The sequence below is a fragment of the Heptranchias perlo genome, chromosome 14 (assembly GCF_035084215.1).
Source record: "Heptranchias perlo isolate sHepPer1 chromosome 14, sHepPer1.hap1, whole genome shotgun sequence".
Classification (NCBI taxonomy): Eukaryota; Metazoa; Chordata; class Chondrichthyes; order Hexanchiformes; family Hexanchidae; genus Heptranchias; species Heptranchias perlo.
The window spans coordinates 15144989-15160696 of NC_090338.1; the positions used below are offsets into that span (position 1 = coordinate 15144989).

A 15708-nucleotide genomic window follows, 5' to 3' on the forward strand; every position below is an offset into this window, starting at 1 on the left:
TGGACGTAAAAGATTCATGCAACTATTTGAAGAACGAGGCATTCTTCCAGCATTCTGGCCGACAAATTTATTAGAGTTTTTTGAGGATGTAACTAGCAGGGTAGATAAAGTGGAACCAGTGGATGCAGTATATTTGGATTTTCAAAAGGCATTCGATAAGGTGCTACATGAAAGGTTGTTACACAAGGTAAGGGCTCATGGGGTTGGGGATAACACATTAGCATGGATAGAGGATTGGCTAACGGACAGAAAACAGAGAGTAGGGATAAACGGGTCATTTTCAGGTTGGCAGGCTGCAACTAGTGGGGTACCGCAAGGATCAGTGCTTGGACCTCAACTATTTACAATCTATATTAATGACTTTGATGAAGTGACCGAGTGTAATGTATCCAAGTTTGCTGATGATACAAAGCTAGATGGGAAAGTAAGCTGTGAGGAGGACACAAAGAGTCTGCAAAGCGATATAGACAGGTTAAGTGAATGGGCAAAAAGGTGGCTGTTGGAGTGTAGGGAAATGTGAGGTCATTCACTCTGGTAAGAAGAATAGAAAAACAGAATATTTTTTAAATGGTGAGAAACTATTAAATGTTGGTGTCCAATGAAACTTGGGTGTCCTGGTACAATAAACACAAAAAAGTTAGCGTGCAGGTAAAGTATGCAATTAGGAAGGCAAATGGTATGTTGGCCTTTATTGCAACGGGGTTGGAGTACTAGAGTAAGGAAGTCTTACTACAATTGTACAGAGCTTTGATGAGATCTTACCTGGGGTACTGTGTATAGTTTTGGTCTCCTTATCTAAGGAAGGATATACTTGCCTTAGGGGTGGTGCAACGAAGGCTTGCTAGGTTAATTCCTTGGATGAGAGGGTTGTCCTATGAGGAGAGGTTGAGTAGAATGGGTCTATACGCTCTGGAGTTTAGAAGAATGAGAGGTGATCTCATTGAAACATATAAGATTATTAGGGGGCTTGACAGGGTAGAGGCTGAGAGGTTGTTTCCCCTGGCTAGAGAGTCCAAAACTAGAGGGCATAGTCGCAGGATAAGGGGTTGGCCATTTAAGTCTGAGATGAGGAGGAATTTCTTCACTCAGAGGTTTGTGAATCTTTGGAATTCTCTCCCCCAGAAGGCTGTGGATGCTGAGTCCTTGAGTATATTCAAGGCTGAGATAGATAGATTTTTGGACTCTAGGGGTATCAAGGGAAATGGGGATCAGGCAGGAAAGTGGAGTTGAGGTTGAAGATCAGCCATGATCTGATTGTATGGCCTACTGCTGCTCCTATTTCTTATGTCCTTATGTTCTTATGTACTTATCTCAACCAACACCACCAAAACAGATTAATTGGTCATTTATCTTATTGCTGTGCACGAATTGGCTGCTGCGTTTGCCTACGAAACAACAGTGACTGCACCTCAAGAGTAATTCACTGGTTGTGAAGTGTTGTGGGATGTCCTGGGGCAATGAAAGGCACTATTTTAATTCATTCTTAAATACCAAATATTGCACTTCCAAAACTACAATTTCTGCAATAGTTGGGCAGGAATACAAATATACCCCAGCCAGCCTGGCCTTATTACCCTCTAATTTACATATTACTGAGCCGTGGAGCCACCTGCATCTGGATGATGGAAGTTTGTGTTGTTACAAAATATAGTCCAATGTAAGCCAAAGTTGCAGTGGAGGCAAGTACTGTTAAAAGAGCTGTGGAAATTAAAAGGAACAGTGTTTGTCATATGATGCAAAGGACATCCATAAGCAAAGGTTCCTGATAAATTATTTTTAACAGGAAAATAAATTTATGCCAATTTATTGCATATAGTACAATATAGTCATTTAAATTAGTATTATTCAATGATGCCAGTCTGTCTGTCAATGGAAAATATGACACCATGTTCTACCTATGTTGACATTCATGTGCCTCTTGTGATGGGCATCTTTATCTAATGGCATAGTTGATGAATGCAAAGCCTTGAGTGGAACTGTATCAGGAAGGACTCAGGATCAATCCCCGGTCTGCATTGAGTTAGCTGATCTCATCTGGGACAGTAGTGATGCTACAACTTTCCCCAAAGCTCCTGAGCTGAGGAGGTGGGAAAATTATGAAAAATTCCTGCTTCAATTCACTATCCGTGGATCTCTTCTAGAAAGTACATGCATGGTCGTGGTTTGAGAGAAGGACTGAGCTCGTCTGCAATAAGCCAAGGGTTGCCACCGCTCCAGGATTGTCCTGGAGTCTCTAGGAATTGAAGATTAATCTCCAGGACACTACTGGGAGCAACACCCAGGAGAAAAGTCTTGGGGCATTAAAAAAAATAATTTTCTTTCAACACTTTTGTTTATTAGTTCTAAAAATGTTGGGAGTGGGGATAAAAAAGGCTGTTTGACTGACGAGTCAGGCGGGTAATGAAGAGTCTGTTCGCTTTCCAATTGGTCGTGGGAAGGCGGTACCCCGTGAGAATGGAAATGTTGGGCGACCAATGGGGGATGCGTAGGGCCGGGGCAATTGGAGGAAGCAGGTCATGTGATGAAACCTCTGGGATTACATCCATCCAGAGTTGGCAACCTTGATATGCCTTGGTCCAAACATAGACAAATGAGCTGAATTCCAGAGGTGAGGTGAGAGAGACTGCCCTTGACATCAAGGCAGCACTTGACCGAGTGTGGCACCAAGGAGCCCTAGTAAAATTGAAATCAATGGGAATCAGGGGGAAAACTCTCCAGTGGCTGGAGCCATACCTAGCACAAAGGAAGATGGTAGTGGTTGTTGGAGGCCAATCATCTCAGCCCCAGGGCATTGCTGCAGGAGTTCCCCAGGGCAGTGTCCTAGGCCCAACCATCTTCAGCTGCTTCATCAATGACCTTCCCTCCATCATAAGGTCAGAAATGGGGAAGTTCGCTGATGATTGCACAGTGTTCAGTTCCATTCACAACCCCTCAAATAATGAAGCAGTCCAAGCCCGCATGCAGCAAGACCTGGACAACATCCAGGCTTGGGCTGATAAGTGGCAAGTAACAATCGTGCCAGACAAGTGCCAGGCAATGACCATCTCCAACAAGAGAGTGTCTAACCACCTCCCCTTGACATTCAACGGCATTACCATCGCCGAATCCCCCATCCTGGGGGTCACCATTGACCAGAAGCTTAACTGGACCAGCCATATAAATACTGTGGCTACAAGGGCAGGTCAGAGGCTGAGTATTCTGTGGCGAGTGAATCATCTCCTGATCCCCAAAGCCTTTCCACTATCTAGAAGGCACAAGTCAGGAGTGTGATGGAATACTGTCCACTTGCCTGGATGAGTGCAGCTCCAACAACACTCAAGAAGATCGACACCATCCAGGACAAAGCAGGCTGCTTGATTGGCACCCCATCCACCACCCTAAACATTCACTCCCTTCTCCACAGGCGCACAGTGGCTGCAGTGTGTACCATCCACAGGATGCACTGCAGCAACTCGCCAAGGCTTCTTCAACAGCACCTCCCAAACCCACGACCTTTACCACCTAGAAGGACAAGAGCAGCAGGCACATGGGAACAACACCACCTGCACGTTCCCCTCCAAGTCACACACCATCCCGACTTGGAAATATATCGCCGTTCCTTCATCGTTGCTGGGTCAAAATCCTGGAATTCCCTTCCTAACAGCACTGTGGGAGAACCTTCACCACTCAGACTGCAGCTGTTCAAGAAGGCGGCTCACCATCACCTTCTCAAGGGCAATTAGAGATGGGCAATAAGTGCTGGCCTCGCCTGCGACGCCCACATCCCATGAACGAATGAAAGAAAAAAAATCCCCAACACATTGGGAACTTTACTGAACCATTTGGGGGAGAAAAGGAAATTCATTTCAGCACAAATTACATCGTAAAAGGGGTCAGTGATGTAAACTTGCAGGATTTCTCACGGTGTCACATCACGATATGTCACCTGCCTTTAACTATACATTGCTTAAAAGGTGTTTAAAATTAATTGTGCAGCCGCGAATCCGGCAGAGTTCAACTTTCACGTCCAAATTCCCGTCACGCTCTTAGAAACATTACCCATTAGATACCTAAACAAAAAAGCAAATGTAAAACATTTTACTTTACGGCTTTACCAGTGCTGCCCTGGCAGCTGACTGACAATGCCAGTGCTGCCCTGAGCCAGGCGTTCAGAGCCAGCACATCTGCCAGCTGTTTTTTCCCCCTCTTCCTCTCCAGATAAGCACTTAGGTTGTATTCTGCAACTTAGGTGGCAGCTGTGGCTCAGTGGCAGCACTCTCACCTCTAAGTGAAAAGGTTGTGAGTTCACAGTCCCACTCCAGAGACCTGAGCCTATAATTTAGGCTGACACTCCTGTGCAGTACAGGGAGAGTGCTGCACTGCCTGGAGGTACCGTCTTTCGTATGAGACGTTAAACCAAGGGTCTGTCTGCTCTCTTGGGATCTTTAGGTGGATGTAAAAGATCCCTTGCCATTATTTCAAAGAAGAGCAGGGTAATTCTCCCCGGTGGCCTGGTCATTATTTGTTCTTCAACCAACATCACTAAAAACAGGTTATCTGGTCATTAACTCCTTGCTGTTAGTGGGATCTTGCTGTGTGCAAAGTGGTTGCTATGTTTCCCTACATTGCAACAGTCAATACTTCAAAAAGTACTTCATTGGCTGTAAAGCGCATTGGGATGTCCTGAGGTTGTGAAAGGCGCTTTATAAATGCAAATTCTTTCCTTTCCTCAATCACACAGTGTGGAGATTGTGCTGATGGTTGATTCTGCCAGTGATGCCCTGGCAGATGGGTGACCTGGAGCTATCCTGGCAAACGAGTGCCTCGACCAGTGCCGCCCTGAGCCAGCTCATCTACCAGTTCTTTTTTTATGGTTGGGTCATTTTCTGTCACTGGTTGGTGCTTCTTGTCTTCTCCTGCCTGATCCATGGTATGTTCCCTTTCCAGGACAAACTTCTGCAAAATGCCACAAGGCAACAATAATTTTGGACATCTGCTCTGGCCTACACTATGTCTCCACTGATGCTGCCCTTCTTCCTCCAGAACCAGCAGAGCAGCATGTCCATTGGGATATTCATGGGTCTTATATAGGCAGAGCTCACTTACGGTTCCCTCTGCTAACATTCACAGATTGCAAGTTGGGTGCAGCTTTAAGAATGGTGCAAATATAGCTGCACAATTAAATTGTTGGATCAACATGCAGCTCAAAGGAACAGGAACCATCCAATGGCTGCATCATATGGATGAAGAGAGCCAGAAGCTTTCAGGCATTGAGGCTGTATTATGGAGCAAGGACCTCGTTCATATTCTCCGAGGTCATAATGAGTCTAATGCATGCCTGGTGCACAGGCTGAAGCAATGCAGGCTCTTCCCCCGCATGATATTGCGCTATGTACAAGAGATGCACAGCAGGCCTCAGTGCCTGATGATACGGAGCACCTGTTTCCACTGCACATCAGTGCTGTGGCTGCCAAGCACTTAAGTATACGTGGAAAGTTTAGTGTGAATACTTTGACGAGCATAGCAAAAAATGTGAAATTTTTTTAAGGATTCCTTTCAAATAATGGGCTCAATTTTCAAAGTGAAAAATGGGTGTGGGGACATTGAAAATTGTCACCATTTTAGACGTGCCCCCAACCCGCCCATTTCCGGTTTTCACCGGGCGGGACCAACCTGCTCCCAGGAGGCAGGTCAGGTCTCAAAACCTTTCAAGGAGGCTTCGGGCCTCTGTTTTTCTGGACTTCCCGATTTCAACCCCGGGGGTCCAGGATTCCCAGGCCTTCTGTTTTACGCCTCGTGAAAGAAAGTGAGAAGGCCCGAGACTAACAGATAGGTGCCTAGAAAGGCATAGCTTGTGGGACCGGAGGAGCAGGAGTGCTTCCCCCAGGCCCAACAAGCCTACTTGCACCGACCCCCCCCCCGACGATCACAGACCCCCGATCCCCGACCCAGATCCTCCCACCCCGACTCCCGATCCTCCCCCTCAACGATCGTGGACCCCCGCAATGACTCCCGATCCCGTCACCCTCCCCCCATGACTCACGACCCCCGTGCCAATCTATGCCCACCTATGCCCCCCCCCTCCTCCCCCCCCCCCCCCCCGTCCATATAAACAAAGACTTAACCTGCAGACTTACCTGAAGACATCCTCTCCCTGGCTGGTCTTCTGACTGACTAAGACCAGCCTGTCAATCAGCCGGTCAGTCGGATGGGAAACCGACAAAAAAAAAGGCGTCCTTATGTCAAAATAATAAGGAAGACCGGGAAACCCGTACTAATGGGTTTCCCGTCCTCAATTTGCCCCCCCGCCCTCTTCCCGGCTTGGTTATAAAATTGAGCCCAATGTTTCTGGCTGGGGCGGAGATCACCTCATACCAAAAGGTAGGTGCTGTATATCCTTAATCAGGGCCAGAGTGGCCTGCCGGACTGTTTTTGACCTCCTAAAGAGGTTCGATAGGAACTTTCCAGATTCTTTTTTCCCTAATTGGCCTGGTTTTTATCTGGTTTCTCACCTCTCCCAGGAGATCACATGGCTTTTGGATGGGGGCTGGGGGAATCTATACATTTTGGTGCACTAGGCATAGCAGTTGTGTGGGACAGGCTGGATGGACCAGTGGGTCTTTTCCTGTCTGTCATTGTTCGTATGTTCGGTATGTCGTGTAATTTTTTTTATTTAAGTTGCGACCGTGCCATAATACAATCACCAATTACGCAAAACGCACATGGAGATTTTATACTGCAGTTTTATTTTGCTTGAAAATAGATTATGCAACTTAAAATATTAAAATTCTAAAATAATATACTTCCGAATAATTTGATCAGACTGCTATGTAGAAAACGCGTCCGGTGCCAAAATGGTCATTTTTGTTTGTGCAACACATCACACTATTTTTGAGCAGGGAAGGCAAGTCTCTTACAGTGGGCCTGAGCACATACAACGCTCAGGCACTTTAAGGATAAATCAGGATTTTCACAGGTCAGCCATTTGCTACTATAACTACGCATGCCCGTTTGGCACTGGTTAAATGACTCATTAGCTGCTTGCAAAATGTGAAAGGATCACCATTGCAGGTATTCAGGGTGACTGATAAGATTATACGCTCAAGAATCGCAAGTTGTACAAATGTGTGTTCTCCCCATTATTGTAAACAATTTTACAACACCAAGTTATAGTCCAGCAATTTTATTTTAAATTCACAAGCTTTCGGAGGCTTTCTCCTTCCTCAGGTGAACGATGTGAAAACGAAATCCTCGAAATGAAATCGCATTTATGTTAGCAGTTTGTTAATCTTGACAAAATAAAACCAGACACTTTGCCCATTTTTTTCATAAAATGGGGAATTTCAGCCCTTAGGTGATGGGAGGGTGACTGATCTAGATAACACCCTGGTGATGTACAGGAAATGTTTTCTTTGTGGTTTTACTTCAGACTGAATTCTTCTTTAACACTTTTTTTTGCTTAAAGTCGAAGGTTAAATTTATCATTCACAAGATCATATATCCGGTTTGCCAGCCTCACAGGCTGTCTCGTGCTCTTTTTTCTACCTCCGCATAGAGTCAGTAGAAAACACCAAGGCATCCTGTCCCTTTGCACCGTCACCCCAGACCCAAACAGTTTCTCGAAGGAGTTCCTGTAGCTGAGTGATAATCATAATACCAGTGCAAAATGGCATAGTATGCCTAACCTCTCTTCCACTGCTGCTACCAGAGCCCTGTTTCCCTTTTTAAAAGGGAGGGGCTCCTGATCTGTACCAATGTGGGCCAAAAAGAATTATGTACTTTAGCACTGAATCTGAAGCTGTTTCTGCCTCAGATATTACCTCTTCACTTTGCTGTCTAGGTGGTAGCCACGGCTCAGTGGGAGCACGCTCACCTCTGTGAAGTGCTTAGGTCGTGAAAGGTGCTATATAAATGGAAGTATTTCTTACTTTTCTTTCTTTGTCTGATTTTCTTTGCCTTGCATGCCTTCTACTAAAGCGCATGACTGAGACTGGTTACATCATTCCTGGGGCAGTGTTGGATTTGTTTTCTGATATAGATAAATCTGCTGTGTGTTGATAGACACCCACTTAAGGAAAGAAGGAAGTCACTTCAGTTCCAGTGCCTTGACTTCCTCCTCTCAAATCGCCAGTCCAACAGTCATCCTTACAGATAATTAGCCCGAGCAACGTTTTACAAATCATGATTTCCTTTTCCACACCCTAAAGGAAATACACAGTACCCGTAAATAAATATCTGTCATCTGGTCAATTTTTAAAGGTCATCTTGATTAGCGACTAAAGACTATTGTGCCTCTTTTAAAGATAGCATCAGTAAAGACAAATAAAAGGGCACTTAGAAGCAGCCATTGTTAAACGGAAATTCTGATCTTGTTGATTTTGGATTAGTGAAGGAAATCAAATCATGAATACTGACCATGGGGCCAATATAACTGACAAAGACAATAAACTATTAACAAAAACAACAACTTGCTCTCATGTAGCAACTTTAACATAGAAAAATATCCCAAAGAGCTTCACAGAAGCATAATCAAAAAAAAATGGATGCCGAGCCAAAGAAGCAGACATTTCGAGAGGTGACAGTTGAGCTTTAAGGAGGATCTTAAAGGATGAGAGGGAGAAGGAGAGGAAGATGGGTTTAGAGTGGGAATTCCAAAGCGTGGGGCCTCGGTAGCTGAAAGCAAAGGAAAAGGCTCAGAGATAGGGAGAAGCAAGGCCATGAAGGGATTTAAACACCAGGATGAAAATCTTGAAATTTGAGGTGTTTGAGAACCAGTACCCCATGTAGGTTAGCGAGGGCAGGGGTGGTACGTGAGTGGGACTTGGTGCGGGATAGGATATGAATAACAGAATTTTAGATGAAGTTGGAGGATGGGAGGTTGTCCAGGAGAGCATCAGAATGTTCAGGAGGTGGAAGTAGGCGGACTTTGTGACGGAGAGGACATGGGGCAAAATCTCAGCTTTGGGTCAAATAGGAGCTGATGTTGAGAACACTCTGGTTCAGCCTGAGTCTGGCCAGAGAGAAGGATGGAATCAATGCAAGGATATTAAGTTTGTAGTGGGGGGCCGAAGATGATGGCTTTGGTCTTATCAACGTTTAACTAGAAGAAATTGCAGCTCCTCCGTGACTGAATGTCGCACAAGCAATCTGACAATACTGAAGCAGTGGAGGAACACAAGCCTTGCTTTCCCATCACAGTCAGGCTGCTGATATGTGTAAATCTAGAGAAAGGTAAAAGTCTCTAATATTTTGGCTTCCCCTTGAAGCATCTGCAGACAGTTCTTTACTCTTAGGGAGCCAACATACAACATCCATGTTTATAGAGACAACAAAGTTTGCCAGAGTACCATGGTACAGGATCTGAAAGCTCTCCATTCGATGTCTATTCAGAACACCAAGAGGTAATTAATTGGACTATACTGTTTCAGGTGGAGATATTGGTCTCTGTACTCAGGCCATTTGAAAAAACATCTGAAGGCAAAGTATAGAGGCATTGTCCTTCACCTGAATCATCACCATGAACTTCATCTTCCACAAATAGAAAGGCATCCTTTTTGAAGTTACGAAAGATGTTTGACACACTCTAATGGCAATTAAACTGTCTTCATTGACCAAAAATATTTATTATCCTGCACAGAGCACATTAAAGTTTCCACAATTCCAACAGAAGTCATAGATGAGTTTAAGGATGGCGTAATGGTGAGATGTCCAGGTTTCCAAGACCAACTAATGCGGGAAACCTCAAGGAGAGAAGTTTTCCGGAGTTACAGGGTTTAGAAGTGTTCAGTTTATCCAGTTATGGAAGGTTTTGATCCCAGGAGTGCTGTTGTTGAGGATGACAATGACAACTTGACACAGTTTTAGTCTTATTGAAAACCCAGAGACAGTCACCACCTTAGGAACCTTAGTAATGAAGATGTTCCCTGTTGTCTAAAAGACTGAGTAAATTCCTGATCTGAACTGTGGTGTCTGGGGGAGATGCTGAGCAGCAGAGTCTCTGAGCTCATGACCGTAACTACAGCAAAGAGTCTCCCGAGCACAGCAGGATTATTTGTCCAGCAAAATGCACTGAGTGGAGGATAGTTACATAATACAAATTATGTGCGTAATATCAATCCCAATTACTTACAGCAGTGCGATCTCCAGGCATAATCACCCCCACACAACCCCTGCCAATCCATTAAAACACAAACGTCTAGTAAAATGCATGAGGAAACAGGACCTGTAGAAAGTTGGCACACTGCATCAAAAATAAAGCAAATCAAATCACAATGTACTACGCTGAGATGAAACATATTTACACAGGGCCCCTGGCGTGGCCCCCAATTTTGGCTGGGGCCCTTTGGCCTGTGAGTTAATCCGCCCCGACCTCCGTTCTATTTATGAACCACCTTGGTGACATAATTGGACTAATTTACATGCACACTGCGAGTCAGCCTTGTTTACAGAGCATCATTATGTGACCATGCTTTCGAAAAATCAGCCAACTGAGTGATATAAAGGATGGCTGTGGGAAGGTTGAAGCTGCTGCAGTTTTTATATGAAACCATTGTTTTGGGGATATTTTAAGTGTCAGATCTTCACAAAAATATTTGATAGGGAAAAAAAAATCACTTAAAAACATACCAAACAAGAATGGTGAGATTTATCCGCCTGCGAGCATCTTTAATACTGTATTTGACCAGCTGCCTTGTCAGCATCCACACCATTGGACAATTACATTTTGTCAACAGGAATTTCTGGCTCCTAATCCAAATGTTTAGCATTGTTTTGATGATGGTAATCTCCCTCATGTGACATCACATTTTGCAAACCAGAAATTCTTGACAGAACAGGGCTTCAATTGATCGATGGAACTTTCTCGCCAAAAAAACGTTGCCTAGACCCATCTGCTTGTTTTTGTTGTTGAAAAGTCTCTTTCTTTTCAAAAGCCTTTGCTCTTCCCCTTCCCTCCTTCCCCCATTAATGCTTCTTGCCTCTTGCTGGCACTGTTTTCACCTCCCCCCACCCCCACTCCCCTCTCAGTATAAAGTGCTGTGAGGTGTTCTCCATGAGAGGTGCTACATAAGTGCAAGTTGTTGTTGTAAACACTGCAGTTGTAGATGCTGGCTGAGTTCACATTGAAATACTCAGACTGCAAATAACCCTGGGATAGAAATTAATAGTCTTTCAACTGAAAACTGAGCATTGGAATATACACCTTCTCAACGAATCTGACGATACCGGATTCTTTACTCTTAATCTGGTTCAGCAAAAACTGAAAGCGAATACACTTGAAAGTTTTAACACAATTTATTAGCTGCAGCTGGCCCTATCTATAGAATTGATTTCAACTCTTGACAGAGTCTGGTCAATCTCATAGAACAGGCAATTTACACAGTCAAAGTTCACACAATTATACATTTTCAGAGTGGGGAGGGACATGAGTAGCAAGGGGTTAAAACCAATTATAAGCTGAGTCTGGGCAAGCCATACTAACTGACATAATGACCGACCACTCACAGGTGATACCTGTTCATACGTAGGTCACAGGAAAGGGAGTCTCACTTATCTCAGGCCTGGGATGTTTTTCGACCTTGTCCGAAATAAGGATCCATTCATTAGGTAGCTGCAAAACAACACTCCCTACACCTGCTTACCCCAGAATTCAGCTTATCATATCGCTTTGCTTGATTCATAATAAAGCATACATTTTCATACAGGAAATTAATAACATAAACGAATGATCAAGGATAAACTCATTTGAAAAGCTCATTGTTCTAATTCTAGCTAGCAAAATGGGCCACTTATATTAACCCTTGGTTTACCATACTGCCATTTTGTTATGGAGGCATCTTATTGAGCTACTGAAAGCTTACTACATATGTATTTCATTAGAGGGGCACCTCGTAGGTATTCTCAAATCCTCCATCCCTAATTGTTTTGATCGGTGGTTGCTTAGCATTGATTTGCTGCCCTTGCGATGTATTTTCATATCAACATCACACAAAATGTTGAACGTAATGTTGATTTATTTTGAATTCATGGGGCTAGAAATTGGGCCGTCTAGCGCCCGTTGTTTTGGCGTTACATGGCCTCTCGAAGTGCCAAGGTGGTGTCTTGGCTGCTCACGCACGTTTCTAGCATGACATGTGCCGGGCGCCATCTTGGTAAAGGTAGTAGCGCATGTGCAAATAACGAGCGCCGGCAGTATGTAAAATAAGGAGAAATTGCATACAATCAGTGTGCAATGCTGAGTTAAAGTGATAGACACCATTTTGGGACTTAAGGCTCCACTCAACATACAGTCTTGACCACGACTATCTGAACATGTCTTCGAGTGCCTGGAAGATGCTCACCAGCGCTATTTAAAGTGACCACGCAGGATTTACAGGTTAGTGGCTGGATTATTGCTCCTGGCTGCTGATGCATTTGTAACTATTTTTGGAGGTCTCCTAGACTTGAATACTAGGATGAAGGGACATAGCCTAACATTTAGAGCCAGGACATGCAGGAGTGAAGTTAGGAAACACTTCTACACACAAAGGGTGGGAGAAATTTGGAACGCTCTTCTGCAAACAGCAGTTGTTACTAGCTCAATTGTGAATTTTAAATCTGAGATTGATAAATTTCTGTGAACCAAGGGTATTAAGGGATATGGGACTAAGACAGGTATATGGAGTTAGATCACAGATCAACCATGATCTCATTAAATGGCAAAACAGGCTCGAGGGGCTAAATGCCATTGCCACTTGCTGCCTCCTGTTATACGCCACCTTCTCCTGCAAGAAAGCGGGACATGTGTCTGGGTGATGTGCCTGTCATGGTTGAATAGCTGCCAGTGTGTGTGGCCTGTGAGTTGTGGGTGGGTGGCTTGCAACAGTGGTAATGTGTAAGGGTGAGAGGAAGCATCTGATTGGCAGAGTTGAGTACTGACGGAAAGAGTTAGTTGGTATGTGGGTGATGGGTGGTGTAGTGCGTGGAGCAGTGGATGCAGCTAGTGGTGCAGTTGGTAGGAGATGGCACTTGACAGTTGACCTCACTCACCTTGACCACTTGTGTCAAAGCATTGAACTTCTTCCTGCACTGCATCCATGTTCGTGGTGCTGTGCGCCTGGCATTGACTTTGTGCCGCACTGCCTTTTGGCCTTCTTGCCCCCCCCCCACCACCTCCGCCGCCTGCGGATATAGGGAGAACCTTGGTGCAGATCAGCAGATTGGTGAGGTCTGGCATGCAGATTGGAGGATGTGGGATTTAGTAGTGCGCAACCTTTATTCAATGTTTTAACATAACTCATCAGTTTGTAAACATAGAGGTGGGACCTGCTTCTTTGTTTTATGTGTGCAATCTGTGCAGATAGCAGACTGTTATTTTTAGCAAACAACAGGTACCGGCTACTTTTAAGAGATTTTACGCGCCATCCTCCCTTTAAGAGATTCGAGCTCCCCCTGCTGGTGGAAAGTGCACATGTCCTTGAATCCTTGCGTCAGGCCTGGTTTTTAATGCTGCATGCAGGTAAGTGTTCAGGTTGGACGAATGTCTTGTCCTGCCTGCGCAGGAAGCACGGGCGCGGGTTAGTCGCGGATCGCGGTATCTGCGTCCGGTTTCCGGCCTAATCGGATATAGCCCCCATGGATTCTTGCCTCTTTATCGTCCCAAGGATAGCTTTGACGGTGGGGATATCGTCCTAATACGATGCACGGAGATAGAAGATGGAATAACATCATTTGAAAAAAAGAGAGGGTGAATCATTGAAAATTGTCACTTTTTCCACTCATTCTAATATCAAAAGAGAGGCCAATGGTTTAAGCTGCTGTGCTGAAGCCGGGTTACCAACAGAATAGTGCAGGAACCTGTAAGTTGCACACAGCATATTTGACTAGTATTAACTAAGGGAACTCAGTGGTTGAATGGATCACCTGGTGAGGTACTGAGTGTTACAGATCCCAGGCCTGAACCCGAGCCTGTGCAGGGTTAGCTGATTTCAATGGGATCGCAATAAGAGCACGGCAGTTTAGTGAAGTGCCCGTGACCAGAAAGTAGGGGAAAAAAAATCGGGCAGTACCCACTAACGATCGCTATTCAATGAGCCATGCTGGAGGGCATAGGTAGGTAGGCATAGGTGAAAAGGGGATCGAGCTCAGCTGTAGTTACCCCATAGTCATAACATCTGTTGAGATGGACTGTCTAAGGTTTTACGTGAAGAGGGATGGTTGAATTACCGAAGGGTTGACTGCACCTGTGGAACTGTACCTCAGAAGAGCGACACTACCTCAGAAGAGAAGGTTTTTTTGTTAAATGTAGTACTAATTACAAACATACAAAGGGATGGACAACAACAACAACTTGCAATTGTTTTTGCATTTGGACAGGGAAAGAATGACTGGTCCACTGAGCCTGATCCACTGAGCCTGTTCGAAACAATCATGACTCAGCTAAGCTTTATGCCCCTCAGTGTTCCTGCCCACCAAGAGTAATCTCCTGGGAGAGGCAACAAAAAAAGATTAAAAACCCCAAGCCAATTCAGGAAAAGAAATCTGAGAAATTCCTCTCCGACCTCCACCCCCCCGGTGATCAAAACAAGTTCAGGATGACGATTCGGATTCTTTCCCCTCAGTCTGGTTCAGTAAAAACTGAAGTTGAATACATTTTAAAGTTCAGCACAACTTTAATAGCAGGGTTCTTAGTCTGCAGCATTGATTTGGACTCCTGATAGAGTCCCTCTATGCTGGCAGAGCAAGAACAAAAACATACAGAAATCCACACGTTTTTATACAATCAATAGGGGTTGGAACATACTTAACAAGGGTCAACACCAATCATAAGCCGGGCACAGGTTGCCATGCGAGGTTACATTATTTCCGGCCAATCATAAATCGTCCATGTGCTGATCATGCTGCTGTTAGACATCAAAGGGGATACTTCCTCACCTTCCAACTTGGAATGTTCTTCCCTGTTCCTTCTGTTCCTTATCTCCCAACCTGGAATGTCTTTCAACTTTGGCTAAGCTCGTTACCTATATTGATCTGCCATAAACATGGAGACATTCAGACCAGTCCTTGAATCACATCAAAGACTCTACATTGCTAAGACCATGCAAACCTGCTGACTACGCAAACATATGGCCCAGCAGGAGGCCAGGCCACCTGTACCAATCTCAGTTACTAACTAATTAACCCTTTCTATCCATTTTGCATTCTGCTTCTTTGCCACGTAGGCATTTTAATATTTTACCGAAAACTGACCACGTAGGGATTCTCAAGGAGATCACGTTGATCATGAGGTACATACCCAACATCTCACCTACCTTTTATGCACACTGAGCTCGTTCAGCTCCTTTGCAAACTGTTGCAGCCAACCCGCATTCGCCACACAAACTGATAACTTGTTCCAAGTGTCGATAGCCCTCTGCGTAAAGAAAAACCTAACCTCGTCCTATGCTTGCATAGCGTATACACATGACCCCTCGCTTTACTTAGCCTATCTGATTCAGATAGTCTGTCCATGCAGATACCAATTAAATCAGCCCGAACTCTATGCTTTCCTAGAGTAAAAAGACCCAGCTCTCTGAGCCTATTGTGCTAACTAAGGACTTTTAAGCTAGGGATCATTCTGGTGTTCCTCCTTTGAATTTTTTCCAGAGCTTCCATATCAGCCACTATGTGTGGGAGACCAAAAGTGGATGCAGTATTTCTGATGAAGCCCCAAGTATTGGTCTCATTCAAGGATGTTTCTTTTTGTTTTACACT

At 44.6% G+C, this 15708-nt stretch overlaps 1 protein-coding gene across 4 annotated transcripts in view; it reads left to right on the top strand.

The window, feature by feature from the left end:
• The window catches only part of arap3 (ArfGAP with RhoGAP domain, ankyrin repeat and PH domain 3), a 201361-nt gene that overhangs the window by 104570 nt on the left and 81083 nt on the right, over positions 1 to 15708 (top strand). The gene's annotated exons all lie outside the window — the stretch shown is intronic.